The following is a 13,374-nucleotide window of genomic DNA, read 5'->3' as shown; positions in this document are numbered from 1 at the left end:
TTGTGCAGGTCTCCCAAGGAAAGAATGGGTCCAGGAATACAGGCTGTTTCAAATGCGGGCAACCTGGTCATATGAGGTGACAATGCCCACAACAGACTGGAACGGGAGGCCAGTGGCCTCGGGTACCTGGACTTTGTCCAAAATGTAAAAAGGGAAATCATTGGGCCCATGAGTGTTGCTCAGTGAAGGATATTCATGGGCAGCCAATTGAGCATGGCAGCGCTCGGCCAAAAAAAATGGGAGACGGGGGCCCCCGACCTCAGGGCCCTCAAATATATGGGGCAGTCACAGAGGGATGGCCCAATTTGAGAAAGCCAATGCAGTGGAACAACCCAGGAGGGCCACGAGAGGAAGCACAGGGCTTGACCTCAGTTCTGCCACCCAACTCGTATTAACTCCCTATATGGGGGTCCAGCTGGTGGATTCAGATTTCAAAGGCCCTTTACCAGCAGATACAGTAAGGTTGATCTTAGGAAGGAGCTCTGTAACAATGCAGGGCCTGATAGTCCATCCTGGAGTCATAGATTCAGATTATACAGGACAAGTCAAGATCATGGTCTCTTCACCTAGGGGCATAGTAGCCATCTGCCCCGGAGATCGCATAGCTCAGTTGCTTTTATTACCTAGCTGTCATTCTCAGTTCCCAGCTAAGGAGGAAGAAAGAGGGGACAAGGGATTTGGCTCTACTGGCACTTCTGCCGGTTTTTGCTCCCTAGATTTAGATGAAAGACCTTTATTGCAGCTTATAATAAAAAATCTATTTCTGGGCTGTTGGACACTGGTACAGATCGCAGTATCATCAGCGTCAAGGATTGGCCCTGGACGTCAGCGATCAGAGCAAACCCTGAGAGGACTGGATATGCTTAGATGCCAGAAATGAGTTGTTGCCATCTAAGTTGGCGTGACGAGGAGGGCATTCAGGGCATTTCCAGCCCTATATGCTGCCCATCCCTATTTCATTATGGGGGCATGATTTGATGAAAAAGATGGGTTTTAAACTGACTAGCCTGCTAGTATCCCCAGAGGTAATGATTCTATTCCTCCTCAGGCACGATGAGCCCCCTTTTATAGGGGTATTCGAGATTCGCTACCCCCATGGACTGGCTGCCAGTCCAGGAAAGCTGCGTGGGCCATGAAAAAATATTTTACCTTTTCCCATTATATTAGTACCAGTCATAATCAAACGTTTTCAGGGTTTAATTGGACGTATCAAAATCCAGCCCAGAGAGCGGCAAGCAATCCCTTTAATGTTTGGCTGTTGTGTGGGATAAATTGGGAGTTGTACAGATCTTTCTCCTTTGAGTATGTTGATGGGTGGGGCATGGGGAAATGCTAGCTTTTATTGGAATGGATCTGTATTATTTGAGTCTTCTGTTATTCAATTCAATTTGCTTATGGGAAGAATGTATTCTTTAAAGCCACACCTGTATGCATTTGGCCTCCTTTTATATTTTTAGTTTATAATGGTAGTTATTTTGATGATGTTGTAGAATGTAAGGAGTTGTTTTTATAGTATGTGTTGGAATGCTTCTATGTTTTCTTTAGCTATTGTGACCAGAATGCCTAGATTGTTACCATGGCCCATGCAGGCCCCTTCGGTTATGACCTTGTTTAGACCCAAAAGAGATTTTGGGATAGTCCATATCAATTCCACTCGGGAGGAAGTATCCATGGCTGAAGGACTTGCAAAATGGATTGTCACTGCTATGTCACACCTAAAGGAATGGGCCAGTATTTGTGGATTGGCACTGTGCTATCTACTCATCAGTGTCTCAGCCTTTTGGTGCATCTGCCACATGAAACATCGTCATCGCAGGGCTCAAGCTCTGTTGATACAAGCCTTTGCAGCTGTGGAGATGGGACAATCTCCTCAAGTGTGGCTTGGCATGCTAGAGAAGTAGTCAATGACAAGTAAGACTCCCTGTACGTGTTACCAACCTAAGACAGGGATCAGACCACTTCTGTCTCCCAATGAGGGGTAAGGAGCATTGTTACAGGGGGTAACCTAAGACAGGCATTCTTTCTGCCAATTTAAAGAATAAGGGGGAGATGTGAGGAGTGGGTGTGGCCACGGCCCCAAGATGGCACCCGGGACTGCTGCCAAGTCTTATGACTGGCATCTGACTTCCTCATATCCCTCAAGATAGCCATGTATCTTGAGCTGCATTGCTCAGATGCACCACAACATAAGATTGGATGATGTGACGAATGTAGTTCTGAGCCAATGAACTGTGCCTATGTGGACTGGGGTGATGGGGAGGGTATAAAAGGGGGATGGCTGAAAGAGGTGGGGGCATCTTTTTCCTGCACATTAAGTTCCTGAATAAACTGCCTTGAGAAGGACATTGGTTTTGTCGCTTCTTTTCTGCTGTTCGGGGTAGCAACATATAAAGTCTGGATTGTAAAAAAAAAAAAAAAAGATTAAACAATAAAGAAAAAAAGAAATTTATTTTTTAAAAAGTGACAACTGAAACATTGCTTTCAAATTATAGCTTTATTTTCACACCAATCAGGATTCAGGGATAGGGGCTTATGTAGTTTACAGTGTCAACTGTTATAGAATATGTGTGTTATAGTTTAACCAATCGTATAGATTTGTTCTTTTGTGGTAAAGAACAGGTGTTATGTTTTGAGGAGCACAAGATGTGTAGCAGAAGGCATTGTTAGAGACAGTCATGTTTTCAAGAATACAGTATGAGTAAAGGTAGATTGGATCTCCACAATACTCCATGCCAGGAGACTTGAACTTAGTTTCACCATATAAGTAAATGCAGGATAATAACAAAAAGGCAATACTTAGGGCCTGGTGTTTGGTTTTGTTTTCTTTTTCTGCTTTCCCAATTGTGTATTGGTTCTCATGCAACTTGTGTTAAATTGGTTCCCAAACTGGTTGCTAATCCTGCATTTGAGACACTGAGATTCCCTGTCCCAAGCTGATTGTAACTGGTAAACAAAATTGCCAGCAGTCAATGGCTAAGCAGGTCACATAGGCAAGCATTTTGGATTTGTGGCAAGGGGAACAAAGAGAATCCCCATGCCAGTAAAGGAATTGGATGCAGACTTGAGAAATGTGATAGACAGAGTATCAGCCATGTAAAAGTTGAGGAAGAGTGGCTCCAGTGTTCCCTCCTCTTACTGTATCTGGGGTAGCAAAGATGGAATATAGATTTTAGTATGTAATAATTCAGAAATATCACAGGGGAGGCATTAGAAATATCAAGGTTGGGAGTGTCCCAGTCAATGAGCTGATTTGGCATATTAAGTAAAGATGTTTGTCTTTCATTTCAGACGCCAAAGCATCTGCAAGCTGAGCTAGGAACTTACACAGGTGGTGTCTTAGAACATAGTAACCAACTAACTTTACAGAATGCATTTCACATATAGGCTTGAACTCAGTATTAAAAATTAATTGGAGATTCTCAAATAGAAAACATGTGCCAAGATGTGATATTAATAGATGGGGAAAATTGGATTCTTAGCAGAGTTGCTGGTTTTGCTGGAGCCATGTGGTTCCTCACCAAGTTGCACAGGTTCACATCTAGAACAAAAAGTGAGCTGAGTTGGTATGCATAATTCTTGGGTTCATGGCATGAGCTGGGACTCAGCAAAACCCCCCAAGCTGACACAGATATCTTTGTTAGTCATGATTTACCACATGCCCTTCTCAAAGATTTCTGGCTGTCTCAGATTGTTTGAGCTTGGAAGCACTGTAAAATAGGTTGCTCAGAAAACATAGACAGAGGCTGCCCAGAGCTATAATCAGATAAAAAATAAAGAGATATAGATGAGATTTATTTAATTGCTTTCAAGGATAAATGAGACAGTGGTAATTGTTTAAATGTGTTTGAGTATACATGGAATAAGGTAATCCCAGCTTTGATCTCAAATGTAGGAAACAAAGGCATGAAGATAATACTACAGATAATTAGAGGTATTAATTTCTACACAATGGAGAATGAATGGAAAAAACTAAAGAAAAATTTAAAAGTCTATGCTATTATGGAAGATGATCTATATTTGTGTTAATAAGAAAGAAGAAATAGACTTGGACACCTTCCAGAGTGATATGGACAGGGAAAGACCCCTGAAGATATTGGCTACCAAAAAAAAATAATAATGTTTGAGAAAATGAAACAGGCAGGAAACATGATTTGCTGATTCCTCCACATGGGAACAGCCATATAACTAGCCTAGACATATAAAGTCTCTAGCCAAAACTTCACCTAAAATTAGACCATATATATTATTGGTTATGGAACACTTTATATTCATCCTGTCATCCTTCCTATAAAATGAATGGGGATTTATTATTGAGTAAATTAACTCCTAAAAGAGTAGTTGTCTTTCACCTGCTCTAACAAGTAGCAAAAATTAATTCTTACCTGATCTGTGCACCTTGCACAATCCATACGAATGTCTTAATAGAACTGAAATCTTGGTTGTAAGATTAACATATTGCAGAATGTGTCCCGCCAACTAGATTCATTAGTGGGGATGTTGAGATGACCTTTTTTTCCAGGTACCTGCCTCTTTATTCTGTTTCCAGAGACTTGCTTCTAGAATAGTTTCAGAAATTGCTGCTGACTCAAAATGGACTTGGTTCATACAGCCTTTCAGACAGATAACTGAACTTCAGTCAAAACCCGAGTGTTCTAAGCATGCAGAGACTGGAAAACAAATGCTAAGCTACCTTTCTTAATTCTAACCAGGTTTTCTAATTTTTGCACCCCTACTCACCCCTTTAAATTTAGCAGGACAACATTGTGCAGTCTTGTCATGCTGATCCCTTACTTTTGGGTGTGGTGATTTTATAAATTATGGTTAGGTTGTCATTTTAAGGGATAAATTAATAATTTTTTTCTGTTCTAGATATATGAGATGTGTGTAGCCACTTTATTTTTGTAACTTACTGGTTTTAATAGTAAAATATTTACCCCATGTCTTCGTTATGGAGTATTGGCTTATAAGTTACTGGGTATGATTAAAAATTAGTAACGTTGGTAACATAAAGTTACCTTAAAAACTGGTAACTCAGGGTTGGAGTCATTCTAAGTAATAGCTCATGGCATGAGAACCCAGGAAAGCAGGTCTCTAAAGATACTTCTAATTTCAAATAATATATTATGTAAATCTTATCCCAGAACTAAACTTATAAAAAATAGGATTTAAAACAATGTCTCTCTTTTGAAATATTAAAGCTGCATTGTAGCCGGGCAGTGGTGGTGGACACCTTTAATCCCAGCACTTGGGAGGCAGAGGCAGGTAGATTTCTGAGTTTAAGACCAGCCTGGCCTACAGAGTGAGATCTAGGAGAGCCAGGACTACACAGAAACCTTGTCTAAAAACAACAACAACAACAAAACAAAAAACAAAAACAAAAAAAAAACCAAAAACAAAAAACCCCCCAACAACAACAAATAAATTAAAGGTGCACTGCTATGCATTCATATATATGAACTGGCTACCAAACGTTTTAATGTGAAAGTAATGCTCTTGGTATTTATTTTAAAGAGAATGGATTACTTACACTGATAAAAGCTGGGTTTTGCTTTCCAAAATTATGGTTATGCTCTAATATTACAAAACAAGCTTAGCAATAGATATTCACGCCAATGATCCATTAGCTACAGTATACAATTTGATCACAAGCTCAAGATTATTAACTCACTATATTTGTAATTAAGAAAAAAATCAAGTCTTATGCTCAGGCTCTTCCCAGAATAGAAGACCATCACCTTCTGGCTACCTGCAGAAGAGAGTCTGGCTGTTTTAAGATCCACATGTAGATAGGGATCCTTACGAAAATAGTGACAGGAGAGAGATAGACTCCCAGGTATACTGAAAAGCCTGTGAGCACAGGTAAAACCACTACTACTGGTCAGAGGGACCCTCTGGACACAGGAACATAGAAGCAGCCTGTCCGCACTCAGAGCTGATCCTGTGCCACAACTCTACATACACAAATACCACAAGGAGAGAGCTAATCTCCCAGGAGAGCCAACACAACATTTCTGTTCAAATTCCCAATGTCCCAAGAGGGACATTGTCAGAGCCATCATGACACAGGTACCAAGGAACATCTGGGGACAGGACCTTCTGGTTTTTGTCTGCATCCCAGAGATAATCCTTTACCACAGCTCTCCATACCCAAATTCCTTCTGGAGAGAACTGGTCTCCCAGGAGTACTTGCACAGAAGCTTGCAGGAGGGACAAGCAACAGTCAGTGACAGCAAGACCAGCTAACACCAGAGATAACCATATGACTAAAGGCAAGGGCAAGAACATGAGTGACAAAAACCCAGGCTACTTGGCATCATCAGCACCCAGTTCTATCACCAGAGTGAACCCACCAGAAGAGCAAGACTGATTTAAAAACATACCTCATGATGATGATAGAAGACTTTAAGAAGGACATAAGTAACTTTCTTAAGGAAATACAAGTGTACACAGTTAAACAGGTAGAAGCCCTTAAAGAGAAAAAAAATCCCTTAAAGAATTACAGGAAAACACAACCAAACAGGTGAAGGAAAGGAACAAAAGCATCCAGAATCTAAAACTGGAAATAGAAACAATAAATCACAAAGATAGACAACCCTGGAGATAGAAAACCTAGGAAAGAGATCAGGAGTCATGGATGCAAGCATCACCAACAGAATACAAGAGATAGAGAGAATATCATGTGCAGAAGATACGACAGAAAACATGGATAGAACAATCAAAGAAAATGCAAAATTCGAAAAGCTCCTAACACAAAACATCCAGAAAATCTAGGACACAATGGAAAAAAAAAAAAACAAAAAAACAAATCTAAGGATAATAGGTATAGAAGCGAGTGAAGATTCCCAACTTAAAGGGCCAGTAAATATCAACAAAATTATAGAAGAAAACTCCCCTATCCTAAAGAAAGAGATGCCCATAAACATACAAAAAGCCTACAGAACTTCAAAGAGATTGGACCAGAAAAGAAATTCCTCCTGTAATATAGTAATCAAAACACCAAATGCACTAAACCAAGAAATAATAATAAAAGCAGTCAGGGGAAAAAGGTCAAGTAACATATGAAGGCAGACCTATCAGAATTCACTAGACTTCTCACCAGAGACTATGAAAGCTAGAAGATCCTAGAAATCTCATACAGATCCTCAGAGAACACAAATGCCAGCCCAGTCTACAGTCCCCAGCAGAACTCAATTACCATAGATGGAGAAACCATTATATTCCATGACAAAACCAAATTTACACAACAACTTTTCACAAATCCAGCTCTACAAAGGAAAATAGGTGGAAAATGCCAACACATGGAGGGAAACTACACCCTAGAAAAAGCAAGAAAATATTCTGTTTTTCAACAACCCCAAAAGAAGATAGCAACACAAGCAAAAATAACATCAAAAGTAACAGGTTGTAAAAATCACTATTCCCTAATAACTCAACAATAACTCAATTCCCCAATAAAAAGACATGAATTCATAAACAAGATGCAGCATTTTGCGGCATACAGGAAACACATCAGTGTCAAAGACAGATACTACCTCGGAGTAGAGTGCTGAAAAACAATTTTTTTTTTTTTTTTTTTTTTGGTTTTTTGAAACAGGGTTTCTCTGTATAGCCCTGGTTGTCCTGAAACTCACTTTGTAGACCAGGCTGGCCTCGAACTCAGAAATCCGCCTGCCTCTGCCTCCCAAGTGCTGGAATTAAAGGCGTGTGCCACCATGCCATGCTTAGAAAACAATTTTCAAAAAAATAAAATAAAGGTCGCAAGACACAAGCTTCTAATATCCGATAATGTCAACTTTCAACTAAAAGCCATCCAAAAAGATAAGGAAGGACACTTCATACTCATCAAAGGAAAAATCTAGTAAGAACTCTCAATTCTCAATGTCTATTCTCCAAATACAAGGGCACCCACATTCATAAAAGATACTTTACTAAAGCACAAATTGCACCTCACACAATAATAGTGGGATACTTCAACACCCCAAACTCATCAATGGACAGATCATGGAAACACAAACTAAACATAGACAAACTGAAACTAACAGAAGTTATGGACCAAATGGATTTAACAGATACTTATAGAATATTTCATTCTATATCAAAAGAATATACCTTCTTCTCAGGACCTCAAGTTACCTTCTCCAAAATTGAACATGTACTCACAGATATGAGAAGATTAAAATTATCCCATGCCTCCTAAGAGATCACTTTGGATTACGGCTGGTCTTCTATAGCAACAAAAACAACAGAACGCCCACATATACTTGGAAACTGGACTATGCCTAACTCAATGATAATTTGGTCAAGGAAGAAATAAAGACAGAAATTAAAGACTTTAGAAATTAATGAAAATGAAGGCACAATATAGCCAAAATTATTGGACACAATGAAAGCAGTGCTAAGAGGAAAACTAATAGTTCTGAGTGCCTTTAAAAAGAAACTGGAGAGAGCATACAATAGCAGCTTAACAGCACACCTGAAAGCTCTAAATCAAAAAGAAGCAAATACACCTAAGAGTAGTAGACAGAAGGAAATAATCAAACTCAGGACTGAAATCAACCAAGGATAAACAAGAAGAACCCTACAAAGAATCAACAAAACCAGGAGTTATTAGTTCTTTGAGAGAGTCAACAAGATAGATAAACTCAGAGACAGATTAACCAGACAGTACAGAGAGAGTATCCAAATTAACAAAATCAGAAATGAAAAAGGAAATATAACAACAGAAATTGAGGAAATTCAAAAACTCATCAGATCCTACTACAAAAGCCTGTAGTCAACAGAACTGGAAAATCTGGATGAAATGGACAATTTTCTAAACAGATACCAAATACCAAAGTTAAATGAGGATAAGATAATCCATTCAAAACCATAACCCCTGAAGAAATAGAAGCAGTCACTAAAAGTCTCCCAATGTAAAAAGCCCAGGATCACATGGGTTTATGCAGAATTCTATCAGACCTTCGAAGAAGACCTAATACCAATACTCTTCAAACTATTCCACAAAATAGAAATAGTAGGAATACAACCCAATTCATTCTAGGACGCCACAGTTACACTAACACCAAAACCTCACAAAGACCCAACAAAGAAAGAAAACTTCAGATCAATTTCCCTATGACTATTGATGCAAAAATACTCAATTAAATTCTAGAAAACCAAATCCTAGAACACATTAAAACAATGTTTCTCCACTACCAAGTAGGCCTCATCCCAGGGATGCAGGAATGATTCAATATAAGGATAAAGTCCTTAAAGTTCTAGATAGAGCAATTAGACAATAAAAGGAGAACAAAGGGATACAAATTGGAAAGGAAGATGTTAAACAATCACTATGTGCAGGTGATATGATAGTATACATGAGCAATCCCAAAAACTCCCCCAGAGAACTCCTACAGCTGATAAAAACTTCAGCAAAGGGCCAGATATAAAATTAACTCAAACAAATCAGTAGTCTCCCTATACTCAAAAGATAAACAGGCTGAGAAAGAAGTTAGAAAAAGGACACCATTTACAATAGCCACAAACCATATAAGATATCTTGGTGTGACTCTAACCAAACAAGTGAACGGCCTGAATGACAAGAACTTCAAGTGTCTGAAGAAGACATTGAAGAAGACCTCCGAGGATAGGAAGATCTCTCATGCCCGTGCTTTGGCAGGATTAATATACTAAAAATGGCCATCTTGCCAAAATTAATATGCAGATTCAATGCAATCACCATCAAAATTCCAACTCAATTATTCATAGAGTTAGAAAGAGCAATTTACAAACTCATTTAGAATAACAAAAACCCAGGGTAGGAAATAATATTCTCAACAACAAAAGAACAACTGGGAGAATCACCATCCCTGACCTCAAGCTCCACTACAGATCAATTGTGTTAAAAACTGCATGGTATTGGTACAAAGACAGACATGTTGATCAATGGGATGGTATTGAAGACCCAGAAGTAAAACCACACACTTCTTCACTTAATTTTTGACAAAGATGCCAAAAATATACAATGGAAAAAAGAAAATGTTTTCAACAAATGGTTCTGGTCTAACTGGCTGTCTGTATTTGAAGAATGAAAATAGACCCATATTTGTCACCTTGTACAAACCTCAAGTCCATGTGTATCAAGGACCTCAACATAAAACCTGATACACTGAATCTAATAGAACAGAAAGTGGGAAAGAGCCTTGAACTTCTTGGTACAGGGGGAAATGTCCTAAACAGAACTCCAATGGCTCATGCTCTAAGATCAAGAATTGATAAATGGGACCTCATGAAATTGGAAAGCTTCTGTAAGGCAAAGGACATAGTCAATAAGACAAATCAGCAACCTACAGATTGGGAAAAAATCTTCACTAACCCTACATCCAATAGAAGGCTAATATCCAAAATATATATAGAACTCAATAAGTTAATCACAAAAAAAAAACAGTCAAGAAATGGGGTATAGAACTAAACTGAGAATTCACAACTGAGGAATCTCGAATATCTGAGAAGCACCGAAAGAAATGTTTAAAGTTCTTAGTGATCAGAGAATTGCAAATCAAAATGACCCTGAAATTCCATCTTACACCAATCAGAATGGCTAAGATCAAAACCTGAGGTGACAACACATGTTGGAGAGGATGTGGAGAAAGAGGAACACTCCTCCATTGCTGGTGGGATTGCAAACTGGTACAACTACTCTGGAAATCAATCTGGAGGTTCCTCAGAAAACTGGAAATAGATCTACCTGAAGACCCGGCTATACCACTCTTGGAAATGTACCCAAAAGATGCCCCAGCATGCCGCAATGGCACATGTTTCACTATGTTCATAATGGCCTTATTTGTGATAGCCAAATGCTGGAATCAATGTAGATGTCCCAGGACAGAAGAATGGATACAGAAAATGTGGTTCATTTACACAATGGAGTACTACTCAGTTATTGAGAACTAGGGCATCCTGAGTTTTCAGGCAAATGGATGGAAGTAGAAAATATCATGCTGAGTGAGGTAACTCAGACCAAAATGTTCATGCATGGTATGTACGCACTAATAAGTAGATATTAACCAAAAACAAACAAACAAACAAACAAGACCCAAAAAATCCATACAGAATATAGTCCACAGGACTCAAAAAGCTCAACAAGCTGAAGTGCACAAGTGAGAACACCTCAGTCCCACTTGGGAGAGAGAAGAAAGCAATCACAAGTGGGGAGGGAGGGAGGGATCTGGGAGGGGAATTTGGACGGGCTGGGGTGGAGTGGCCGGGGGAGAAAGGGGAACCTGATCTCGTATTAGATGAGGGAAAAGGAGTGAAGCATTGAGGGCCATCAGAAAGAACATAAACAGCCAACCTCAGGAAATAGGAGATTGGGGGAAATGGCTGACAGTAGGGACAGGTAAATTATAGAGCCCACCTCCAGCAGAAAGACAGGATGTCAAGTAATAGATGGGGTTGCCATGCACACGCCTTCAATGCCAGCACTTGGGAGGCAGAGACAGGTGGATTTCTGAGTTCAAGGCCAGCCTGGTCTACAAAGTGAATTCCAGGACAGCCAGGGCTACACAGAGAAACCCTGTCTCTAAACAAACAAGCAAACAAAGTTGCTAAACAATATCACACTACTGACCCATAATTGTTCCAGTCTCAAAGAATTACAGGGTTGGAAATGGAGAGGAGCCTGGGCAAAAAAAGGTCCAGCAACAGACCAAAAGTGGGATCCAACTCAAGGGGAGGTCCCAAGGCCTGACACTGTTACTGAGGCTATGGAGCGCTCACAAAAAGGGATCTACCATGACAGCCCTCCAAAAGATCCAACAAGCAGCTGAAAGAGTCAGGTGCAAATATGTGCACTCAACCAGTTGACAGAAGCAGCTGACCCCTGTTGTTGAATTAGGAAATGCTGAAAGAAGTAGACGAGAAGAGTGATCCTGTAGGAGGACAAGCAGTCTCAGTGAATCTGGATCCCTGTGATCTTTCAAACACTGGACCACCAAACAGACAGCATCCACCAGCTGATAAGAGGCCCCCAACACACATACAGTAGAGGACTTCTGGGTCTGTGTTCACTCAGAGATGATGTGCTTAACCCGCAAGAGACTGGAGACACTTGGAGACAGAGTGTGGTGGAGAGGAGGTATTGGATGTGGAGCAGTCGGATGGTAGGTGGGGGTGTGGGGAATGGAATATGCAGTGTAAAAAATGAATTAAAAATAAAATTAAGTTTAAAAAGTTAAAACAAAAGATTAGATGGAGGGGTGAATTTGCTTTTTAGCAAGCTACAGATTTAGCCCAAGCTATGTGTAGATTTCTTCCATGGGTCCAGAAGTATACAAAGAGTTGGGGCTTAGAGGTGCTGGGAGTCACTGATATTCCAAGAGACATGCTGCTCAGAGGAAGGCAAAGAGGGGCAGACAATACCGGCTACTGGCCTCCAAGAAGCAGATAATCAAAGAACAGAAATTAATTAATTTTGACTTAATTGTTTCTAAGGTTAAAGGAGAGCATAATGGGAATTGTTTAAATGATTTTAAATACACGTGGAATTACATAAATTTCAATCCATTGATTTCAAATATAGAAAAAAAGATATACAGATAGAAGGGTGATTGAATGAGAAAAAGGTTTTAAAGAAAATTCAAAAAGTCTCTGCCAGAGAAAATGATCAGGATCTTTGAATGTGATCTGCATGGAATTTCTGGAAACTAAATTAAAGTTAAATACATAGGTGAATTAATATAGACCTTGATCTCATGTAGGTCAAAGAGCATGAGATAAGTTAGGCAGATAATAATATTTATTTAGATTGTATTGATTGCTTTGAATTGTTTTAACTATCAAAACTGCATTTGGATATGAGTTTCATAATTCTATTAAAATTCTTCTGGGAGAGAGGACAAGCTATTAAATTAATCCAATCTGTACCTTCAATGATTTCCAGTTATTGGACCAAGAACATGCTATTTTAGGAGACAGGCTCTATATTTCCGTTGACTGGAAAGGAGAAAAGGCTTTGAACGTCTTCCAGAGTATTATCAATCTGACTTGACAGGGGAAGATCCACTGAAGATCTTGGCTACAAGAAAAGAAAATTTCAAGAAAATCAGACAAAACAAGACCCTGAAATGACCTCCTCTTTCAGTCCCCTGTCTTCCCCTGTTTCCAAAATATTGCTTCCAAAACAGCTTCAGGAATAGTTGGTGTCTCCAGATGACCTCACTTCACCCAACCTTTCAGATGGATCCAGTCAGCACTTCAGTCAAATCCTGAGCCTTCTGAACCTACAAAGACAAATTTTCTAATTATTCGACCCTTCCCTCACCCCTTTAAAGAATTTTGATTTGCCTCTATTCAGCAGGAAGAACTTGTGGAGAATCGTCATCCTGATCCCTTGAG

At 39.5% G+C, this 13,374-nt stretch overlaps 1 protein-coding gene across 3 annotated transcripts in view; it reads right to left on the bottom strand.

The window, feature by feature from the left end:
- Window positions 1-2,483: 2,483 nt before the first annotated feature.
- Window positions 2,484-13,374, bottom strand: part of LOC147005706 (uncharacterized) — a 55,510-nt gene continuing 44,619 nt past the window's right edge. For all 3 annotated transcript variants that reach the window (XR_015045607.1, XR_015045608.1, XR_015045611.1), the window contains 2 exons: window positions 12,904-13,054; window positions 2,484-3,538 (listed from right to left, as the gene is read on the bottom strand). The gene's annotated coding sequence lies outside the window, so the exon portion shown is untranslated. The remainder of the gene's footprint in view (window positions 3,539-12,903; window positions 13,055-13,374) is intronic.

This window comes from Mus caroli, unplaced genomic scaffold (genome assembly GCF_978045245.1).
Source record: "Mus caroli unplaced genomic scaffold, Mus_caroli_1 scaffold_2, whole genome shotgun sequence".
Taxonomy (NCBI): Eukaryota; Metazoa; Chordata; class Mammalia; order Rodentia; family Muridae; genus Mus; species Mus caroli.
The sequence above is the reverse complement of the archived record's forward strand: the minus strand, read 5'-3'. Positions and strand labels throughout refer to the sequence as shown.